General features: G+C 42.7%; 1 long non-coding RNA gene across 2 annotated transcripts; it reads right to left on the bottom strand.

The window, feature by feature from the left end:
• Positions 1–3831: 3831 nt before the first annotated feature.
• On the bottom strand, positions 3832–22949 carry LOC148110100 (uncharacterized). Of its 2 annotated transcripts, XR_015724547.1 has the most exons (3): positions 21590–22949; positions 14353–14489; positions 3832–7858 (listed from the first exon to the last, which is right to left on the bottom strand). It is a non-coding gene; the product is annotated as an uncharacterized LOC148110100 (long non-coding RNA). The 2 variants fall into 2 exon arrangements; XR_015724546.1 differs by lacking the exon at positions 3832–7858 and having other exon boundaries at positions 13691–14489.
• Between the last annotated feature and the right edge of the window lie 236 nt (positions 22950–23185).

Raw genomic sequence — 23185 nt, 5'->3', positions numbered from 1 at the left:
AATTTCATCCACCTGGGCAGCAGTGGAGGAAGGGGGGGGGCTGGAGAGGTCAGAGCCATTTTCTTAGATATCCACTTGAATCTAAGCTTTCTTACTTCCCTGTACCTCCACACTTACTCTTAATTTGAGCAACTTTCTAATCTGGGAAGCTAGGAAGCTTTGCTCCTACTTCCCTATGCTTGATTTCCCCGTCAAATCCTATAATCTGAAATGCAAAAGCAGAGTGTTAAAAATTCAAAAGCCTTTGCTCTGTGTCTGCTTCTCCCAGAAGCAATCTCTTAGCTTGGAGGCCAACTTAGGGAAGAGTGAAGGGCTTCTCAGGAAGCATGAGGGACAACATAATAGGTAATTTCCAATATTTTTCCGCCACAGGAACACACATATTTGCCTACCAAATACATGAACTATAGTTGAACGAAATGAATCCCTTCTCACTGTCGATGAAAAATTCCATAAATAAGTAGCAACTAAAAAAGGTGTGTGAAGACACGGATGCTGGGTGTTTGGAGAGGCTCAGTCGTTGGCCAGATCTCCTGCTTCTGTGCCCAGTGTTCTCATGTTATGGGAATCAAAATAGCGGCTCTATAAAAAAAAAGGTTGTTCCCTGTCATCTTGTAAGAAGTTCTGTCTAAGCCCCCAGATCATCTGAGTTGGCCTCTCCTGTGTTTCTATGATACCCTGGGGAAACGTCTATCTTAACTCCGGGAAAACTGCAGAAGGAGGCAGTAAGGAATGAGCAAATGAGGAAGATCAAGCCAAGCAGAACCTAGGCTCCGAGGGAGGGGAAGTTGGGGGGGTGGGGTTCTTCTACAGCAAAGATAACAAACCAATCTGTCTGTGAGGTGTGAAGCAAGCCAAGCCCCTGTGGTATTGATTGGCTGCTTCCATATGGGCTTGTGCGCTAGGTCAACCCTGTCTGGGTCAACATGGAGGTGCGGTGACTGCCCCAGAACCAGTGTCTGGCTGCCCTTGCTGCAGACATGAGGGGCCAAGTTGGGATTATGGCTCCTAAGTCAAGTCTGCATTTTCCATGGGCTAAGCAGCCAGGCCAAGGACACTGCAATTTAATACTTCATTATCTGTTCATCTTTCCGCCTCATGTGACGAAGCTCCTAGAGGGCAGAAACCATGCTTTACTCAGTTCCATGCACCATCACTCTGCACAGGGACCAGCACATAGGACGTGCTCGGTAATATATACCCCTCAATGCTTACTGAGCACTTCTTTTGTGCATGGTTCTGGGTTTATGCTTGAAAGGCACTATTCTATTCCATCCTCCCGAAGAGCCTCTGAGGTACACACAGCACGTGAGAGAGAACATACCTGTCACCTCAAGTCACACACCTGGTGAGTGACAGGGCCAAGATTTGAATCAGGAGTGGCTGACACCTGAGGCTGAGGAGAAAGCCTTCCACAACTCCACCGGGCAACAGGAGGCTGTTCTCTCGACGTCCAGAGCAGCATAGCCAGAGTTGGGATGGACTCTAGGATCTGCGTTTCCATGGTTGCAGAGCCTGGCAAGATTTCTGAGTACCGTAAAGCACAGAGGTGGGAGCCTAAGCTTTTCTGTCAAATGAGAAATCCTGAGATAGTTATATTTGTATTCACCAGCTTCCTTTCCAAGGAGTCCACACAGAGCTCAACGTGAAGCAGCAAGAAAACCCACACATACCGCAGCACCATCTGAATACAGAAGGCACCCCACGTTCACTGCATGGTCCGGGGGACGGTCCTCAGGCTCTGGTTTCCTCATCTGTAAAACAAGGGGCTTGCGGTTCTCCTTGGGATTCTCCATTTCTGGACTGGCAACTGAGGTTTTCAAACACAATTTTCAGGTACCTGCTCAACAGAAGTTTTATTTCAGCAGTTCTGAGGCCAAGTCCAGGAGTCTGTATTTTTTTATTTCTTTATTTGACAGACAGAGAGAGAGCACAAGCAGGGGGAGTGGCGGGCAGAGGGAGAAGAAGCAGACTCCCTGCTGAGTGGGGAGCCCGATGTGGGACTCAATTCCAGGACCCTGGGATCATGACCTGAGCCAAAGGCAGGTGCTTAACTGACTGAACCATCCAGGTGCCCCCGGGAGTCTGTATATTTAAAGCTCGTATGATTCTAATGCTCAGCCTAGTTGGGGAAACACTAGTCTAGGTCATTTCATTGGTCCCTTCCTCACTGAATTACCCGTTTCAGGGATTAAATCCCTAAGTATTAGCAGACGGGTTTAGGGTGCTATGGAATGTTCTACACAAACCCTAAACCCAGTGACCCAGCAATGCTGTTATAGGGTCTGCAGACCAGTGGGTTTCACTCCCACGTCCATAAAAACACATTTTGGGTTTTCATTGCAGTAGTGTCTACAGTGGCAGGCAGGTGGGGTGCCCATCCCTGGGAGGAGGAGTGAGGAGATGTGATAGAACCACACCATAGTGCTTATGGAGCAGTCAGAAAAAAAAAAAAATGTATATATACATACACGTATATATGAGAAAAGGAGAGGGAAATAAGAAAAGGAGAAAACAGAATAAGATCTATAACCAAGCACTATTTGCATAAATTAAAAATACTTGTGCACAAAACAATATATATTTTGAAAAAACATATTCATATGAAAGTATATATACATTAAACATGTTAAAATGAATGCCCAAGGAGGATCCCTGCTCCTGCAGACTTTAAGCAAAAAAGCAAACAAATATTGGATTATATTGATAAGTGCAAGGAAGGAAAAATCAAGCAAGCAAATGCGAGTTCCAAGAGAAAGACAAACAAGACAGCTCTACTTTGCATGGAGTCCGTAGGTCAGGGAAGCCTCCCCTGGGGTACTGGTGTTTTCATTGCAGTGTGACCTAGGGGTAGTCTTTGGGTCAATTGATCTGGGAAAGCAGCCAAACGGAAGAGAAACCTCAAGCGAAGCTCTGAGGTAGGAAAGAACTGAAGTTCAAGGAACCGGAAGAAGCCAGCATGATGGTGACCCAAGAAGGCTAACTAAGTCCCTTTCCTTGAGAGCTCCTGAGTTCCGGCTCGGTGTGCATGAAGGTGGGGGTACAAAATCAGAATGGCCAGAGCTCAGGTTGGAAGGCGTCCATGGGTTATTAGCACTGGCAGGCAGCACACGATTCCCCTGGTAGCGCTGTGTTAATGCCACGTAATTAGCCTGAGCTATAAAATCCATTCTTAGTTTGCACAGTCATTATGAGGAGGAAGGGTAACACTTTATCCACGTAAACCTCCTTTCAGCTTTGCAACAACTGGAGCGCCTTTGAAAGGGAAAGCTCTGCAATTTTAATGTGTGGTCCCTGCGTGGGATTTATACACTGACCTGCTCCAGGGAGGCCCTGCTTTAAACCCTTCACAAATCAGTAGTCTGAATAGAGGGAGGCTGTGTGGGTAAGTGGGTAAGATTCCAACTTTGGGATCTGATAAGGCTCCTCTTTTTACAGCGGCGACCTCAGTCTGAGGCTTACTCAGGGGGTGCTCATTGTATCTGTGGGATGGAGAAGTGAATATTACACTCTCTGGAAAGCAGAACGTTGAGGGAGAAGGGCATGATGCAGTAGGCTAGTTAGACCTCTGCTCTTTCTCTCTCTCCCTCTCTCCCTCCCTCTCTTTCTCTCTCTCTCCCCCCCCCACTCCCCACCCACCTCCTGCACATGCCAGTACCCACACACACGCCAAAGACATAGAGAAGAAAAGCAAAGCAAAAGAGGGAAACACCAAAATGTTGGCAGTCATTATATATATTATGTGATGTGTCTGTGGGTGAATTTAATCTATATTTTTCTAATATTTAAAACATATTTCCATAACTTCTTATTTTCAGGTAACTCATTAACATAATTTTTTAATTGAGAGAAGTTATTTATAAAGGGAAGAAAAAAATGTTATTTCGAATGGCCCTGCCACCTCATTTTAGGGCATGAACCACATTCCTATGCCTTTGATGACTAATGGTTATGTATATTTCTCTCTCTATCTCTATCCCCCAAAGTCCTGCTTTTGAATATGCAAAGACTGAACTGGAGCATAGTTTCAGGTGGAGTTGAAAGCTAAAATCGCTGTGCAAGAGGAAACAACAAGAAATATGAGTCTGCACTTGCATCCAGGGAGAAAGGGGCTTGAGGAGGGTGGCAGCAGGCAGAAACCAAAAAGAAAAATGATCACTGAGAAATCTCCCATGATGGGGATTTTGGAAAATTTTGAGAATAGCTGTATCTAGGTTTCCATGTAAACTGCTGGTAATAAAATAACTCACATGGGCCAGGCCGTGTGCTTGGGGTTAGGGCGATGATATGAAAATATGAAAAAGAGAGACAAGACCTCTGTTTTTGTGGACTTTATGTTCTGGGGAGGGGTTCATAATAACGACTTGGATTTATATAGCACTAACTAGGTGCCAAGCACTGTCGTCAATGCCTCACACGTGGTAGTTCTTCATAACAATCCTATGAGTTCCTTGTAGTACAGATGCAAAGCTCTTTTGCAAATAACCAAGTGAAATAACTTGCCCAAGGCCCCTTAGCCAGTAAATCATGAGGATGGGATTAGAACCCATGGAATGTGCTTCTAGGGTTCATAAACAAATGCAGCAACAGGTTATGGTAATTGCCAGACCAGGAAACCAAGGCTGGTATTTACACAGACAAAATAGACAAGGGCCAAGCAGGCAGCGCACTGGGCTTCCCTGCAGAGACCAGAGCATAAGGGTAAGGGAAGTTGCAATGCCTTCCTCCTGACCCTGCGCAAAGTATCTTTTGCACGAGATCCTTAAACTGCTTTCCAAAGAGACATTATTACAAACTGGCATGATATAAAGTGATACAGAATTAACCAGGTTTTTCAGGGTTCCAAATTCAGGCCCACAATATACAATGTGCTTTTTAAAAGCAAGAAAATAAGCCTATCTTTGACAGGGAAGCATGAATAGTAACATGGCCCATTCATGAATGATCATTGCTAAGTGGAAAATTATTCTAACAACTTATATTGTTCAAAAGTCATCAGGACTAAATGGCTGGTGAGATGAAGCTTTGGCTTTCCAAATGAGACCCATTCCAAACTATTGCCTTGGATTTTCTGACTGTGAAAAAGGCTTTTGGTGGATTTAATGTATTTGCAGATACATGTCCCTTGCTTCTATCCTCCCTGCTTCTGAGTGAGCCCCTAAACTTGGTGAGTAATACCTCGTGAAATCTTTTGTTGATGTTCTTCGAGAGATCTCTGTGTACTGTGGAGTCTCCTCTCTCCTTTATGCCTCTCCTCCCTGTCCCTCCTTCTTCCTTCCCTTTGAACATTCACAGCTCCTTGATGGCCAAATTAGATCATACCAATGTGGCTATATGCTTTCAATTAAAGTATTTTCTTTAATTTTCACAATGATTCTTTGGTATTAACTATCTGTTGTTGCATTTCACACCCTGAAATGGAGTGGCTTAGAACAACAAATATTTATTATCTCAGAGTTACTGTGGAATTTGTTGTCAGGATTTTGGTAGCACCTCATCTGGGTGGTTCTGTCTCAGGGTCTTACGTGAGGTTGCAGTCATGTTGTTGGCTGGGACTGCAGTCACTGGAAGGCTTGACTGTGGCTCATCGATCCAAGATGGCTGACTCACAGGGCTGTTGGAAAAAGCATCAGTTCCTTGCTGGCTGGCAGGAGATGCCAGTTCTTCATCATGTGGACCTCTCCATAGAGCTGCTTGAGTGTCCTCATGAGCCATTCAAGAGAGCATGTCAGAAGCCACAGTGTCTATTAGGATCTAGCTTCAGAAGTCATATAGCATTATTTCCACAATATCTTAGTTACACAAGTTAGCCCTTTTCAGTGGGAAGGGGCCACTAAGGACATGTAGACTCGTGGAGGTCATCTTGGACATCAACTATCACACCAGTTAAGGGCATGTTTTTAGTGTCTGACTTAAAGATACGGAAGCATAGAGGAAGCAAACTGACCTGCCTAAAATGTAATCAGCTAGCGTACTCATTTCAATGTGGTGGTAGAATTAATTTGCTCTTATTTGTTTGGGGATGAACTCTCCATTTTGAAGATTGTCAAAGTGATTATCAAGATGATCAGGATTATTGCAGTTAACAGTCTTTTTATTTATGATATTTTTACCACGGGCCAGTCCTTGGCCTCGGGACTTTGCCTGCTTTTAATCTTAACAATAATCCTATGAAGTTGGTATTATTAGCCCTGCTTTACCGATAAGGAAAGGGACCTAGAAAGAGTCTCCAGATTACAAATGCTGTTAAAGATCACCCAGTGTCAGCATTTCACAGAAGGGACTTAGAGCCTGGGGTGTAAGAAACTCTTCTGAAGTCCACAGTGAACCAGTGGCCAAGTTCAGATGGAAGCACTGGCCTCTGGAGTCTGGAAGGAACTTTCTTTCAATTTCATAGGACAGCGTTTTTGTGATCTTTTCTCCTAAACAACAGGTCAGAACTCTGACAAGGCGTTTGGCCCCTGTGAGCCTGTTAAAATGTTAGAATTTATCTCATAGAGGGTGGTAAGGGTTACCTAAGCTAATGAATGTAAAGGGCCAAGTTCAGTGCTTAACACATGCTGAAGACTGACCCGATGGCGGCTTCCACTGTTACCACTGCTGTTGTCATTTGTCTCAGTCTGGTTGGAATGCTACAAGAAACAGCACAGACTCGGTGGTTTACAAACAATAGAAATTGATTTCTCACAGTTCCGGAAGCTAGAAATCCAAGATGAGGGTGTCAGCATGATCACGTAAGGGCTCTCTTCTGGGTTACAGACTTTTCAGCTATATTCTCACACGGTGGAAGGGGCTGGTGAGCTCTCTGGGGTCTCTTCTGTAAGAGTACTCATCCCATGCGTGACCTAAGCACCTCCCGAAGTTCCCACCTTCTCATACATCACACTGGGCATTAAGATTTCAACACATGAGTTTTGAGAGGACACAAACATTCAGACCATAGCAATTTTATTAACTGATTAGCAGGAAAACTAAACCAAACTGTCACTGAACACCTTGATGGTAGGGATCATGCCTCGAACTCAGCACTGTGTTGAACTCCCCATCACCCTCCGTAATCAAATCAATCCAGTGATCTGGCAAAACGTACGATGGACCAGTCAGCCTCTTTTTATTCCAACTCCGATCTTTTAACCAAAGTGAGGAGTGTGTGCATGCTCCCGGTTGTACTTAAGATGATTCCAGATGGCACCCATTTTAATAGTTATGTACTCATTTTAATAAGGATTGAAAAATACAGATAAAAGATAAAACCACTGATGTAATGGATAATCTTGCTTAGGATGAAGAATATTAAGTGGAGACTAGGAATGGCAGCATGCCAGCACAAGAATCTCGGAGACGGGAGGCAAATGCGCTTTGGGAAGCACGGATTTAACACGCCCCGAAGATGACTGGGCTTGTCAGTAGTTCAGGAAAGTTTTATTTATTAGTAGCGGCCGTCTTTTTATTTTACCAGTGTGCTCTCTTCTGAGATAGTGCAGTCAGCCTGTCTTTTACACATACCATCCACGCCTCTGTTTTTGCTCTAACTCTGGCTTAGAAACCCTTTTCCACCCTCTTTACTTGGATAACTCCCACTGGTCCTTTAAGCTTTGGATAATCTATGGGTCTCGTCAGAAAAGGACTCTCTGTTACCTTTCCTCCAGCCTCGCCAACCATCCTCCTTATAACTCCACCCCTGCACTTAGCCCTTTTTACAAGAAATAAAGAATCATGCGACTCTCTCCCCTACCTTTCTGGAGCTTCTCAAGGGCAGGGACCATGCGTTATTCATCTTTGCATCCCCAGCACCAAACACAGTGCTTGGCATAAGGAAGGCGCTCAATGTTGGTCTGAAATGAACTATGACTGAAGGCTGCAAAAGAAATAAAAACAATTTCTTCTTGTTGGCCTCTTGAAACTGGCTGCCTGTCCAATGCACAGGGGCAGTCAGGAAAGAGCTTTGTAGCTATTCTGTTTTACTCAAGACCCCAGTGACTACTAAATAGTTTTCAGCTTGTCAAATGTGGGAAAGGCAAGAGGTGAATATATTGAAGAAAGAGTAACATGTGTTCAGGCTCTAGAATATGCAAACTTCTATTCGTTGAAACTGGTAACCTGGTTTGAACTTGCAACTTTTAATTGGGACAAAACCCATATGCAAATGATTCCATCTGTGATCCTGTTGAACATTCGTTAGCTCAGCAGAACCTTGCCAAACTGCCGCATTATGTCTTCTTCTTGACAATTAACATTCGATCCAGCAACTGGAGGAATGGAGAAACAAATAGACTATGGACTCATTTTAACTAAAGTGGGTATTAAATAAAACACAAACCTGCAAATTCATTAAGGTCCTGAAGAACTTGCCAGGAATTGCTATTCCCTCCAGTGTGATGAATCACTAGACTATGAACCTTCCATCAGGACAGAAAAGTATACCGGCCAGGGGGAGGTGAACAGATGTGGATTCTAGCTCCAATTTTGCTCTTGGGTAGGGCCTCGGGCAAGGCAATGAACCTACTTAGCCGTTAGTTTCTTCCTCTATAAATTTAGAGTTTGGACTAGGCACTGCTAGGGGCTTTCTAGCATAAATATTTATTAAGTACCTATATTGATAAGTATTTATTGAGTACCTACTATGCACTAGTCACTGTTCTGGATCTTTATGGGCAAAAATTAGCAAGGTAGACAACGTCCCTGTTCCACTGGAATTTTTAGTCAGATGATAGAGGTACATATTAAATAAATGATTATGTATGATTATGTAAGTAATGATTTAAGGGTGGCTACACTAAGAGTGATGAAGAAGGGCAGGGTAGTGTGAGCATACATGACTGCAAGGCCTGGGGATAGTCGCAGGGATCAGGGAAGGCTTCCCTGTGGAAGGGATATTTGATAGCTGATAACTGTAGGATGAGTGGGAGCGGCCGAGGGGATGAACAAGGCAAAGACTGGCCCAAGCAGGGGAAAGAAGCCAAGTGACCAAGGAACTAGGAGTAACTAGTGACGGGCTGGACCATCTCGTGAGCTGCAGGCAGTCCATGCAGAATGCTGTAGGCCATGGGGGTGATATAATTGGAGGGAAAAGACTCACAGTAACTCTGATGAAGAGACGTTTCTCCTGGGGCGCCTGGGTGGCTCAGTCATTAAGCACCTGCCTTTAGCTCAGGTCATGATCCCAGGGTCCTGGGATCAAGCCCCACATCGGGCTTCCTGCTCCGTGGGGAGCCTGCTTCTCCCTCTACCTCTGCCTGCTGCTCCCCCTGCTTGTGTTCGCTCTTTCTCTGTCAAATAAATAAATAAAATCTTAAAAAAAAGAGAGAGATGTTTCTCTTCATTATCCTTATCTCTAAGTTGTGATGGGCCCTCATTGGCAAGATCTTAAGTTAAATCTGTGAAAATTACCAAAGGGGAAATTTCACCAAAGTGGACTCGGGATACCAGAATGAATGGGAGCCTGGAAGGGTGAGCTGAACCACTCAATGTCAATTACAGAAGAGTTGTTCATTTACGGAGCCCTCACAGGAGAATCTCCATAGGAAAAGTCACCAATGGCAGGCCCCGCCAGGGAAAGATGTGCACTACACCTCCCACAAGGAGGCGACTACCGCTGTGACCCAGCCAATGAGAAACTCTGAACTCTTGCTTCTCTCCAATGGACTTTTGTTCAGAACAACTCCTCCCATCTTCCGCTGCCTTCCCCATAAAACAATGTTCTTCTCCTTTGTTTGCTCGAATTGCCTGTGATTTTGCCATGGCTTGCTGGTCCCAGACTGGGCTTCTCTGCTATTCCCAAACAGACCCATTTTTGCCAGCAAAGTAACAGGCAGTTTTATTTTGAAGGTTCACAGATTCTTCTGGATTAATAATTACAAAAGCAATATTGTCATCTGAGGCTTCTCTAGGGTTCTTGACTAATTCCACATGGGCTCGCGGACCTCTCACACTTGGAAAAGCTTTCTTTGCACATTATTGCAATATTTTAGCAAAGAACATGCTGCCAGAAACTTCTGCAAACTCTCACCAGTGGGGTTACCAGCCAGATCTCTTAGGCACTATCACGTTTTGTAAGAGCAGATGCAGACAGTATTTTAAAGTGAAGGCAGCACCCAGCTTACTATTTGGACTCTCCATAAAGCTCACTTTCCCTATTTCTCTTCTTTTCTTTGTAAACTATATGATAGCTTCCATTTAGAATTTGAGGTGGGGGCGCCTGGGTGGCTCAGTCGTTAAGCGTCTGCCTTCGGCTCAGGGCGTGATCCTGGCGTTCCGGGATCGAGCCCCACGTCAGGCTCTTCCGCAGGGAGCCTGCTTCTTCCTCTCCCACTCCCCCTGCTTGTGTTCCCTCTCTCACTGCCTGTCTCTCTCTCTGTCAAATGAATAAATAAAATCTTAAAAAAAAAAAAAGAATTTGAGGTGAATTTAAATCATGTTCTCTCTCTCTCTCTCTCTCTCTCTCTCTCTCTCTCAGGGGCACTAGCATTCTAGGTTTAACTACCATTGTAGACTGAAAGACTTTGTACTCAAAAAGACTCAGAAATCAGTCAGTAGGTGGGGAAGAAATTGTGGTTGTTTGGGGGATGGAAGGTTGAGAGTCTTCTGAAGTGTGCCCCTGTATACTTTAGCCACATGTCACCCTAACCATGAAGAATGTAAAGGCCATTCAGAAATTGGCTGTTGCAGTAATTCCCTAACAAATATTCTGGGAGATTTTAAAAAATTCTACGTTAAATAAAAAGAGCATGTCAATTTTTTTTTCTGTATTTAAAAAAGGCAATCTTTTCATAATACACTGAATAATAACTATGTATTCTTGATGATCTTGAGGACTGAACATAACAAACTGACCCAATTTTTGGACCTGAATTTTTACTTTCCTCCAGGATAGATTCAAGGGGCATCATCAACATAGTAATGAGACATTATTTGTCATTATATTCCTTTAGCCATTTGATTTACAGCCAACCAAGCCCTTCACACGAAAGAGACTGCAAGGAAAATAGGTGGTATAAAGTCTAGGCCTTCAATTCAGAGAAGGGCAATGGGGTTAGGGAAGTGGGCTCCTGACAGCTGGGGAAACAAGCCCAGCGTGTGTGATGATGGGCTTCCCCCACCCCCCGGTCAGCTGCTGAGCAATCAGTCAGTCGGGAGGGTCTGCTGGAGACTTCGGTAGTGAAAAGCTGCACATTCAGATCATGTAGTGACAGTGGAAGTGACAGAATCCCCAAATTCTGTCTGGGGCCACGCTGCAACGGTCTCTAGGACATATCTATATACGGAGAGAATGGTATAGTACAGTGCTGAACAGAGTTTGGGTTCCCGCTTGACTGCTTCATTGCGGTGTGGCCCTGGACAATGCTCCTTCCCTGTCTGGGCTCGAGCTGCCTTCTGGAAAACAGGGATAATAACCCTGAGGGCCATTGCCGAGCTGGGACAGGTCTTGGAGGGGAGATGAATGAGGCACTTGTCTTGGGCAAAATGGAAGGGGTGCCACACAACTCAGAGAGAGAAATATTTCCATGTGATATTTGCTTAAAAATTCAAAATTAAGGCTAAAAACGCACGATGAGTGAAACAGCACAAGAGCTCTTTCTATGACTGAATATTCTGAACTTTTTATCTTTCTGCGGTTGTAATGAAAGGTTGCACAGTCACACACTCAGCCTTTTCTCCATGTCACTGTCCCGGCAGCCATTTCTGACTTTTTAGTATCTTTTGCCATTGAGAGAGTTTGAGAATTTTCAAAGTCATCCAGTCTTGATGCTGACATACAATTTACTTATTGTAGTTGGTCTGTTTTACTTCTCTCACTAGAATTTGATCTCTGTAAGGGAATGCTTTTTCTACATACTTTTTATGTTGGGATAATTTTAGATTTACAGAAAAGCTGCAGAGACAGTATGGAGGATCAACATACACAGATTCCCCCAACCTGCACGCCTTATAACCATGGAAAACTGATCAAAACCAAAAATTAACATCAGCACAAGACTGTTAACCAAGCTGCAGACTTCGTTTAGATTTCTCTGACTTTTCCATTAATGTGCTTTTTCTGTTTCAGGGTCCATGATGCATTTAGTCACCCTGGTTCTTAATCTCCCCTGATCTGTGACAGTTTGTCTGTCTTTCCTTGTTTTTCATGACCCTAGTCAGATAATTTGTAGAATGCCCCTCACTTCAGGTTTGTCTGACATTTTCTCATGATTGGACTGAGAGGTCATGAATTGAGGCGATAAGTGCATTTTTTAAATTTTATTTTGATCACTGATGTTTCACCAGCATCTAGAACAGTACCTGGAATACAGAGTGAAATAAAACAAAGCAGAGAAAATAAAGTACTTTGTCAATGATTTGAGACGGAATTGACATGCATCTACCTGATGATGTGTATGTCCGTATTTACAGCAGTACAAAGTTTTTCTAAAGAAAATACTTGCAAAGGGCTGACAGCCTCCAAAGGAAATTAGCTGCCCTGAATAATCCACTTATCTTCCAAGGCAACGTGGGGAATCGGTTTTTAATTAACTCTAGGTCATTGAGTGTCGGAAAGCAGAAGACTCAAAAATATAAGAAAGCCAGCTTTAAGTCCAATGTACAGCATCTGAAAAACCCTCACTAATTTCCCTCCCAAAGCTACAATGTCTTACCTTCCCACCAAGAATTTGTAAAAAGAAAGCAGTTGGGTCCTCTTTGTGCTCTCTTATCACTAACATCTACCATGCTACTCGCCTCTCAGTGGGTGCTTTATAAACATTAGCTGGAACCCAGCCTACACCATTAACCATACTGGTTAAGGAGATAACATACTGGCCCTTGGGCCGCTATTCCTCCAAGTGACTTGGCAATAATTTCGCAGACTAATTTTGACTCAGACAAATAGACGTTCAAATTCTAGCTCTAGTAAGGCAAATTTCTTGAGCTCTCAGAGTTCCATTTTCTTCATGTATAAAAATGGAAAAAGACTTTTTATGATTGCAAAGTGACTTTTTTTTTTTTAATGGCATAACAGGAGTCCTGACACATAAAGAATAGTCCACAAAGAGTCCTTCTTATCTTTCCTCCTGTACCTTCTCAGCTCCTCCCCCCTCCTGGTGATGACCAACGGCCTCCACCACAAAAGATCACTGCTTCCGAGAAGGAAGACACTACCGACGGACAGAAGCAGTAAAACATGCTTCTTAATCCGCTATTTAGAAGCTGCATGGCCTTGGGGAGGTTATTAACCTCCCTGTGCCTTTGTTTTTTTACCTATTTGCTGGAGATACCAGTGACCACCTCAAAGGGTAACTGTGAGGGTTGGGTAAGAACATGGACATAAAGTGCTTGGGACTCTGCTTGAGACATACAACTTGCAATAACAACTAGTTGTTGTTATAATGGGTTGTGGCATCTGAGGTACAGAACAGGCGATGGTAAGACAGACATATGAGAGGGAAGAAGAAAAACAAAATCTCATTTATTATGAAGGAAATGCAATGCAATGTATTATTGTCAGAGAAATTTTGCCTGATTCCATAACTACTTTAGAGCTAACTCTTCCATGATTTTCCCTAGACAGTTAAGGGACGGTGGGGAGAGAAGAGGACATTGTTCAGTTGTCATAGTATGTCAGCAGGTTTAGAACATGGGTGGGCAAACCTATTCTGTGAAGGGCCACAAAGCAAATATTTGAGGCTTTACAGACTGCATACAGGCTCTGTGCACATTCTTTTGGTTTTTTTTTTTTGTTTGTTTCTTACAATTCTTTAAAAATGTGAAAAGCCAACTTCTGGTCCACTGGCCAAGATTTGCTAACGCCTGGTAAAATCAATTACCGTATTTTAGAGAAATCTGAAGGAGGATGTAATGAGCAGCTAAATTTAAAGTTTAGAGCATTACATAATTGCAGATAAGGGAGAGAGGTCATTTCAGAACGGGCTGTAAGACTCCTGGTCAAAACCATAGAAGAATGGAAGCAAGAACAACTCAGGGTCGAAATCCAAGACTTAATGAAACATTCTTTTCACACATAGATGTCTTGGGACTTATATGTCATAAAAGCAGCAGGAAATTTGTTTGGCCAGAGCAGCTTACGACTATTAGAAGGTAAATCTCTGCGGGCTTCTTGGGTTTCTTCACATCTTGCAAGTAAGGCACTCACTGCCCATTTGTTCTGGACTATTTTTTGAGGGATATTTGTATCGTGAACAGCCTTGTCTCCCACAGGAGCAAAATGCAGGCATGTTACTGCCTATTAAAAAAGATCTGGGTTCCCTAAACTCTAGGCTCTTCTCCTATGACACACATCATTTCATGCACAAGTATCAACTGCCCTTCTTCATGATGCAAGAAAAGGCCGTGAGTAGTAAACAGCCCTTCATTTCTTACCCTGGAGTCTTATGTTGTCTGTCATCATCCATGAGCCTCTGGCAGGTTTACTTCTTAGCTTGTACATAGGGAAAAATCCCAAACATTTTACAGCTTTTAACAGTGACAGAAATGGAATGAAGAGGAGGAAGAACAATCTAAATCAAGGGAACCAGAAAACATTATGTTAACAGCTGCCTTTAAAATAAAAAGCATTTAACAAAGTCTGAAAATGGTTCAATGCACTGACACAGGAAAGAAAATGGAAAGAGATGGTAAACAGTGACTTATTCAGTCTATCTGGGTGGTTTGGGTAAATGTGTCACACTGTCAGAGCCCTCCACATATATCCCGGCTGCCTCTACTAAAATTCTACCCACTGTCCAGAGGGCTTTTCAAATATCATGCTACCTGGAAATGACCTCTTCCTCTCAAACTTCAGAGATGTATACCACCCACGTTAACGTAGCATCTCAATAGTAGTGAACTCACGGGCCGATTGTCTTATTTTCCACGGGAAATCCAAGCTTTTAGCAATGCACTCAATAAATGCATGTTTCATTTGTTCAGCTTTGTATTATGACCATTTTTGTCAGTCTTGTGTAGATTTAAGAACAATAGGAGCACCTGGCTGGCTCAGTCGGTAGAGCATGCAACTCTTGATCTCAGGGTTGTGAGTTCAAGCCCTACGTTGGGCATAGAGATTAAATAAATAATTTTAAAAAGAGCAATAACCCATTTTTCCTTGTCTTTGTATCCAAATTAGATGATTGTTATGTGCTGAATTGTATCCCCTCCAAACTCCTACATTGAAGTCCTAACTTCCAGTACCTCGGAATGTGACTGTATTTGGAGGTAGAGTGTTTTAAAGAGGTGGTTACCCGGGGTGGGGTGGGGGGAGGTAGTCATGTGGTCATTAGTGTAGGTCCTACTCCAGTATGACTGATATCCTTATAAAAAAAAAAAAAAAGCAAAATGGATACAGATAGGCACAGAGGGGAGACCATGTGAAGACATAGGGAGAAGATGGCCATTCACAAGCTAAGGGAGAGGCCTCAGAAGAAACCAACCCTGCCAATACCTTGATCTCAGACTTCTAGCCTCCAGACTGCCAGAAAATAAACCGACAAGCAAAAAATAAATTTCTGTTACTTAAGCCAAAATCTGTGGTATTTTGTTATGGCAGCTCTAGTAAACTACCACAGTGCTCCATATTTAGTTCTTAAATAAAGGGACTTTTTAGGAAAGCTATCCTTGCCCCTCTCCTATTGCATAACAGCTTGTACTAACCTCTATCATATCACTTATCTATCACACTGTATTATCATCTCTTAATTATTTATTACTATGCCTATTATATAACAATTACATCTGAAGCAAGTGACAGAAAATCTGATCCACATAAGATCAAGCAAAGTGGAAATCTACCGATGCTTCGGGAATAGATGTAGCTTCAGGCACGTTTTGATTTAAGGACTCAAATGACATCATCAGAACCCATCCTATTTTTATCTCTTAACACCACTTTCCTCCACACTAGCTTCATTTGCGGACTTCATGTGATGGCAAGATGGCTGCCAACAGATTCAGGCTTACATAATCCCAGGTTCAAGACCAGCGTAACGGAAGAGAAAGCTTATTTCTCAGTAGTCCCAGCAAAACCCGTCAGGTAGCATCTCCTTGGATCAGACCACACACTCATCTCTGCACCAGTCAGTGTGAGCACAGATGCAGTGCTCAGGCCGTGGGGGGGGTCACAGGCTGCACCAGGAAGTCAGAGGTAGAGTCAGACACCTGGTACCCACGGACTGAGGGAGGGACAAGAAAATCGGGATCCAGAAGGGCGGATAGGTGTTGGGCAAGCAACTCGTTTGTTGCTGTGATATGACCATTAAGCTCTCAAAGACTAGATACCCCAGTCTCATTCCATCTTTTCTGGACCCAGCAAGTTTCCCTGAATATAAGAATAGGCACCAGTGAGGGTGCGTTGAATGAATGAACACAGTAGATGTGGAATCATCCCTGAAGCATGAGATTTCCACTCCTGCTGCAACAGGACGGAGTACTTGTGAGTTCCTCTCATCTCCATAGTTAGAAAACAGCTTGCAGCCTCACAGGCTGAGCCTGGCCTGCTGGAGGAAATCGCCTTCTTCCCTTCCCCAGCAGGGAACACACAACAGCCTTGGTGGGATTGAGCATGTTGACTCCGTGACCAACTTCGATCTAGACACAGAGGAGTGGGTGAAAATTAAGGTAGAAACAAATGGGGAAGGTGTGAAGACACGAATCCTACCCTAATGTTTCTGTTCTTCACCTCGGCCCGCCAGTGGGGATTGCATCAGATAGGTTACAGAACCACCTAGTGGTCAAAGAGCAGCCACGCTAGCAGAGCACAGACTTGGGTTGGTGCGTGTAATGGTCGTCCCAGGACTCTGGTGTGCTGTGGTCCCTGAAGGGTCCATCTGCCCTCCCCGGCTCCCGCTTTTTCTCCACCTTTGGAGCTGCCACTGGGAGCAGAAATTTGGGATAAAATGAGTCCGCTAGATTGGTTTTTTCTTTCTTTCTTTTTTTTTTTTTTTTTTAAGATTTTTTATTTATTTATTTGACAGAGAGACAGCCAGTGAGAGAGGGAACACAAGCAGGGGGAATGGGAGAGAAAGAAGCAGGCTCCCAGCGGAGGAGCCCGATGTGGGGCTCGATCCCAGAACGCTGGGATCACGCTCTGAGCCGAAGGCAGACGCTTAACGACTGCACTACCCAGGCGCCCCTGGTTTTTTATTTCTACTTTTGTTACAGACATTGTTGAGAAAGTAGGGATATTGAAATGTCCAAGGAGACTTGAGAATTTTAGTGAGAATGTCAGTGTGACATGCTCTCTTACATCTGGTAATCTGTGGGCATGGAGGTCATATGAGGGACCTTCAATTTCTACTTCATATACTTTTATATTGTTTGTTTTAAAATACGTGTGTATTGCTTCTGTGATCATAAAAAAAAAGAGGTCACATTTCAAACATAAAGAAATAGATGTCATTTAATCAGGGAGGTTTTCCCTCATGTCCTGAGACCAGAGTGTGGTCAACCCGCACTAACTGATTGACCATAGCCCATATGTATTTTTCAGATAAACAAATGGCATGATGGGCACGGGCAGTGGCTTTGGCACTAAATGGTGAACTTGTTCAACTGGGAAGTTGGTTAATCCATGGACCTCACTGGTTTGGATACTCCAATATTCCACAGAGATTCTCGCTTCTGGCTGTATGAGACCGTAAGCCCCTGCCCGGGTATCCCCAAGGAAGTTGGTCTGCTGAGGTGTTGGGAGGAAATGCAGCTGGCCCATGAAGGTGACCTGGTAGTGGACACACAGCCATGATTCCAAACGCAGCTGGGTGACCTGTGACGTTCTACATGGAGAGTCCTAAAGGTTTTAGATCATAGTGTATCTATAACAGAGTTAGTGACAGTGATGATATTTAGAAAAATATTATCAAAGTTGTATTTAGAGGGGTTCTTCTGTGGCCTGATGGATTGGAGATGGAAAGATATTGGCTCCCAAGGTACCAATTAGGAAAGTAATATAATAATTCAGGGCAATTGCTATGATAATTGCCATGGCAATTTCTTTGCCAAAGTCAGATCTTCCACGTACCTATTACAGTGCCTGCAGACTAATACGCTTTGGTTGAATAAATGTTTATGGAAACCTGGATGATTATTTGCAGTACATAGAGGAAGGAGGCGCAGCAGAGACATGAATGAATACAGAAGACTTCTCTCGTGCGTGGGTGTAAGAAGCTGGGGAGAGAGGACATCAGATGAAGATGACTCTACAGCTTGTTCATCACTGAAACGCCTGTGAGAGAAAGATGGAGATGGAGGTGAACAGAGAGGGGGGACTGTGGATTGCGCAGAGGCCGCCTGTTAGAGCCAAGGAAAGAGGAAGAGAGAAGATGAGTTCCGATCACTGTGCCTATGTTGGGTTCGAGTTTATTGACAAGGGGACATCTTAAAGAAATGTCCAGCAGGCAGTTAATGACAGGGATCTGAGCATGGGTGAGGGGTTAGTGTTTCGGATATAGTTTTGGATATCTCTAACGTGGAGGCAAGAGTTCAATCTGAAGAGCAAATAAACTGCCTTGGAGAGCAGGATGTGAAGACAGACAACTGAGGGCCCAGCATTGAGTCCTGAGGAGTAGTCACTATTTCAAAAAGTACTGGGAACACTGGAGAAACTTGCAGGGGATAAGCTTCTCCAATTGCCAGTTGAACCCGTCTTTACTAAAGGCCAGGTGAAATTATTTGACATTTTAAATGCAGACTATATGGAGAGTTGTTCAAAGTCAGATATGAAGTGGGAAATCCTTCTGAGACACACAGGGGGAATAAAATATCCCCACCTTTTAGGTGTGCTCTGTCTTAAAATTCTTAAAAGCAACAAAAATCCAGGTACTTCAGTTAAAAAGTTTGCAGCTGAAGTTTGCTTTCATTCTAGCCCATTTGAGTGTACTTTTTCCCTTCTATTTTTGCTTTGTCTCTGCTTTGTAAAGAGGTTGTTTAAACCTGGGCATCCAATTCTCACAAAGCAACCCAGCCACTAAGGGAAAATCAAAAAGGAAGTACAGCGCATTTATAACAGCTTTGCTGGGAATCAGTGGGAGGGGAAACCAAAGGATGCTGCCCAGATCAGTGACCCTTGAGCACTGGGAAAAGTTAATTGGCAAACCATGAAGGAACATAATGGGAGGGCCAAGAGTGGCTCAGACAACCTTTTTAGGATGAAAGGACTGGACCTTTGGCAGTTACCATTTTTCACTTCCTTGCTTCCCAGTGGCCCTCCTTTTGTACATTAACAAAAGCAGTCTCTTTCCAGATGTAATCAGACATCTAGGAACAAGGGACAGAATAGGGGAGCAGGTGAGCACGATCGCTGCTTTGGGTAATGCGGAGGCACCAAATAGCTTGTTGGAGGACATGTTGAAATAAACATATGTGACTTCTACTGATGGCAGAGAACACTGTTTCTTGTTTTCATCCTTTTTCAAGGATATGTGTGTGTGTGTGTGTGTGTGTGTGTGCGCATCCTCATGTTTGTGTGTTACTAGCATCAATTTGGATAGGTAAATGGAAACACGTAATTATTATATGGTGATGTAGGTATGATGGAAACAATACAGTTTTTACTAAGCAGATATCTCATGGATGCAGGACCCAGGTGTTTCCTTTCTGAAGGAAACTCCCAACAATATTGAGCAGCACTGAAATCCACTGTTAACAAGGAGAACACATTGACAGAAGAGCCCAGTGATTCTCAAATCAAATTCTTTAACTCTTATAATACTGTAGATTCAGCTCATTAAACTCCTGAAAAGGGGATAAATTAAAAAGCAATCATTTTAATTATCGTGTTTATGGCAAGTTTAGCCAACTGCTACAACAATATCACTTGGCTTGTTTTACTGTAATTAATCCACTACGTTACAAAGAAAACAGATTAGAACTATTTATAGCTCTGAAGCTAAGTGGAAATGAGATATTGCCCAAGTACTACCATAATAAATACAGGTTTGTTGTCACGCCTTCAAATTACGCTTTAGGACTTTTAACCATTCATGTTATTCTTCAACTGTATTAACCTCCACAAACAAAGAAAATTCTAATAGTGGATTTCATCAAACTTATTTTCAGAGGTGCATACCAAGTTGAGTGACCAGGCACTTGTTTTGAGACAAAATGGATAAGTCTCATTAAGGAAACGTTAACTAATATGCAAATGTTGAGTGCATTTTAAGGAAAGTCTCTGCAGTGAGGTATAAACATGATGTGACTCCATGAATCAGTTCCACAGAATGAAACTGTGGTCAAAATCCCTCAGTCAGCAAAAGCAAATGAAAATTGTGTGCAAGATCACTGGTCCACTGCTGTAGGCACGATACGTGCAAATTAGGTCGCAGGAAAAAAAAAATTCCAAGTATCCTCGTGATACTGGAGTACTATGACTGTTGCTGAGACTACTACTGTCCATAATAATATATTCTACATACTACCATGGCCAGCTGTCATTTTACAGGGCACCACATTAAGTCCTAAGCATTCTTTTGCTCGTTGAATCCACAGAGCGCCCTGTGCAGCTGCTGTAGTTACCCCTGTCCCGCAGATGAGACGAATGAGCCTGAGAAAGAACATTCCCACAAGATTCCAGGGGGGAAGCTAACTTCTGAGCTCTAACTGGTCAGGTTAGAAAGCCTGGGCTCTTAACCACTGTATTTTCTCCTGACAAATACAAATTTTAAACATGGAAAGTTTGAATGAGGCTTTTGAAAACAGTTGAACTAGCCTGCTCTTGGTCTTGGTGTGAACAGGCCAGCTCTCTGCATCAGGGGATCTGGCTTGAGCTCTGGCTTCCCCCGACCACAGGTTAGCATAGCCAATGCACGAGCATGTAGGCAGGCTCGTTATTTTAAAAATAGTGCCCTTGTGTGTAGCTCTTTGGGTTTTGTAAAGTCATTTCACATAAATGGTCTTCCTGGATCCTCGAGTTCAGTGAAGTGGGCAGAGACATCATTTTTATCTTCATTTCAGAGGGAGCATAAAACTTTACTTTACTGAAAGCTATATATGATGGGTTAGGGGCAGAGCCAGAATCTGTTTTCTGCTCCTTCTTTCCTTCCTTTCCTTCCCTCCCTCTCTTTCTCCCTCTCCCAAACACTATCCACTTTGGCTTGGCCCTTCCATGTGAGGGAACACATACAAAACATACAATAACTGCATATATAACATAAGTGCCTCGCCCAAAGGAATTCTCCAGGGGCCTGCTCGACAAAGTAATAACACCTGGAAGGGTCAGATCTCCATGCTCTCACATAATCTAGAATTTAGAATTAGAAGCACACATCTCTAGTTCATTTCGGAACTGAACCCAAATTCCCTAATCCAAACCTCAGAGATAGCTCAGCTTCTGATAAGGTGCCCTTAAAAAAAAAAAAACCTTTGGGAGAAGAGGCAAAATTTTGATTCATCTATCAGTTCAGTGTCATGCATATGATTTATTTTTTTTTAGTTTCCCCTTAGGATTGCAAATAAATTACAAGGTAGCATGAATTCTTTTTCAAATGTCACCATCTTTTCAAGATTACATAACTGCTCTCTAGGTCAGATTGTGGCTATATTCATTTTTAGCTGTGCAACAAATGGGCAAATACTTTGAATCTTTAAAATAATCTAAAGCAGTGATAATAATAATAATAATAATACCGACCTCACTGGATTGTTGTGATCTTTAAAGGAGACACGAAAGTGACACATCCAGCAGGGGGCCTGCACATGGTATGTGACAAGTACCTTTCGGCTGTTGATTTCATGCCGCAACATATTTTTAAGTGCACACCTGAAGCCAAGCACACAGATAGTGATTATGCTTTTGTCAATTTGTTTTATCTTAAAGATGAAGTTCATCGGATTTGTTGCCTAGCAAATGCATCACTCAAATGGGAATTAACATCATCAATTAACTTGTATTTTTCTTAATAAAGGATCTAAGGTGCCAGACCCATGATGACACAGTCTCTTCCCTGGATAAATTTACTTAGGCTTTCTCTTTACTTTCAAGTTTGCTTTGTTAGAATCTTATTAGCTTGTGAGCTCCTTGAAGGCAGAGGTAGGTGTTTTCATTTGTAACTCTCAGAATCTACCACATACTAGCTGTTCAGTAAACACTTGTTGAATACTGATTTGATGCCAGGAAACTAAAACCTATTTACCCACTAAAAGAATGTGTAACAGTTTTGAGATTCCTACTGCATTGGGTCAATAACAGCACCTTTATGTCTCTGGGATTTAAATTCTACTCCTGGGCATGTACTGCTTTATTTCTATTCTGGACAGCTCTTACAACACACACACACCAAGGGGAGGGAGATAAAAAGAGAGAAAAATAAAGAAAGATAGGACAGAAATAAGGAGAGAACAAATGGAAGATGACAAAAAATATGAATTAATAAATTTCACTTTTCACCTTTTGCAGGATACCCTTCAGCATTTTATGGTTTTTTTGATATGTCCATTTACAGTTTATATAATTAAAAAGAAAAAAATGTAGAGAGTTGATTTCTGTATTAAAACATTTCAGTTAAAATGGTACCATAACTTGGGACCTGATCTGTTAATTGCAGCCATTATCCCTGAGGTTACTGGAAATCTTAAAGCAGCTGAGTAGTCAGAAGAGAGAGAACATGGCTTTAAAATTACACACCAATAGGCCTAGAGCAATCTGTATTACCTTGTCCAAGCTACTGAACCCCTGTGCTTCCATTTCTTCATCTTTAAAATAAAATTTAACATCGATTCCCCTATGAAAACTCTATCAGGGTTAGGAGTACAAGCTCTGGAGTTAGGCTCAAATGATGTCTCAGGGTAACCTTGTGTGAACTTCATTTTCCTTATGAATGAAACGTGGGTAGGAAGATCTACCTGATCAGGGTTGTCAGGAGGAATAAGCTAAATTAGATCATTAGAAAGAATCCCATTCCACACATTGGTAGACCTCCTTCATCAAAAATTGTACTCACGTATTATATTTTTGATTTTGTCAATAAAAATCTTGTGGAAATTTGTTTTCTTTTTTGATATTTATACAGCAATACATACACCATATAATATATATGTACATGTATACATATATGTATATCTATATATATATGTGTATGTATGTATATATACACATAATATATATACTATCCTTGATTTTGCCTCTTGGCCTAGAGAGTATAAAGTACTACCTGGTCTTTACAGGAGAAGTTTAGAGAGCTTTGGTTTAGGTGATCAGAAGTAACAGTACCCCAAGGCACTGTCAATT

Source organism: Ursus americanus, chromosome 5, assembly GCF_024610735.1.
Source record: "Ursus americanus isolate L20-20 chromosome 5, mUrsAme1.1.p, whole genome shotgun sequence".
In the NCBI taxonomy this organism is placed as follows: Eukaryota; Metazoa; Chordata; class Mammalia; order Carnivora; family Ursidae; genus Ursus; species Ursus americanus.
Note: the sequence above shows the minus strand (reverse complement) of the source record. Positions and strands in the feature narration are given on the sequence as shown.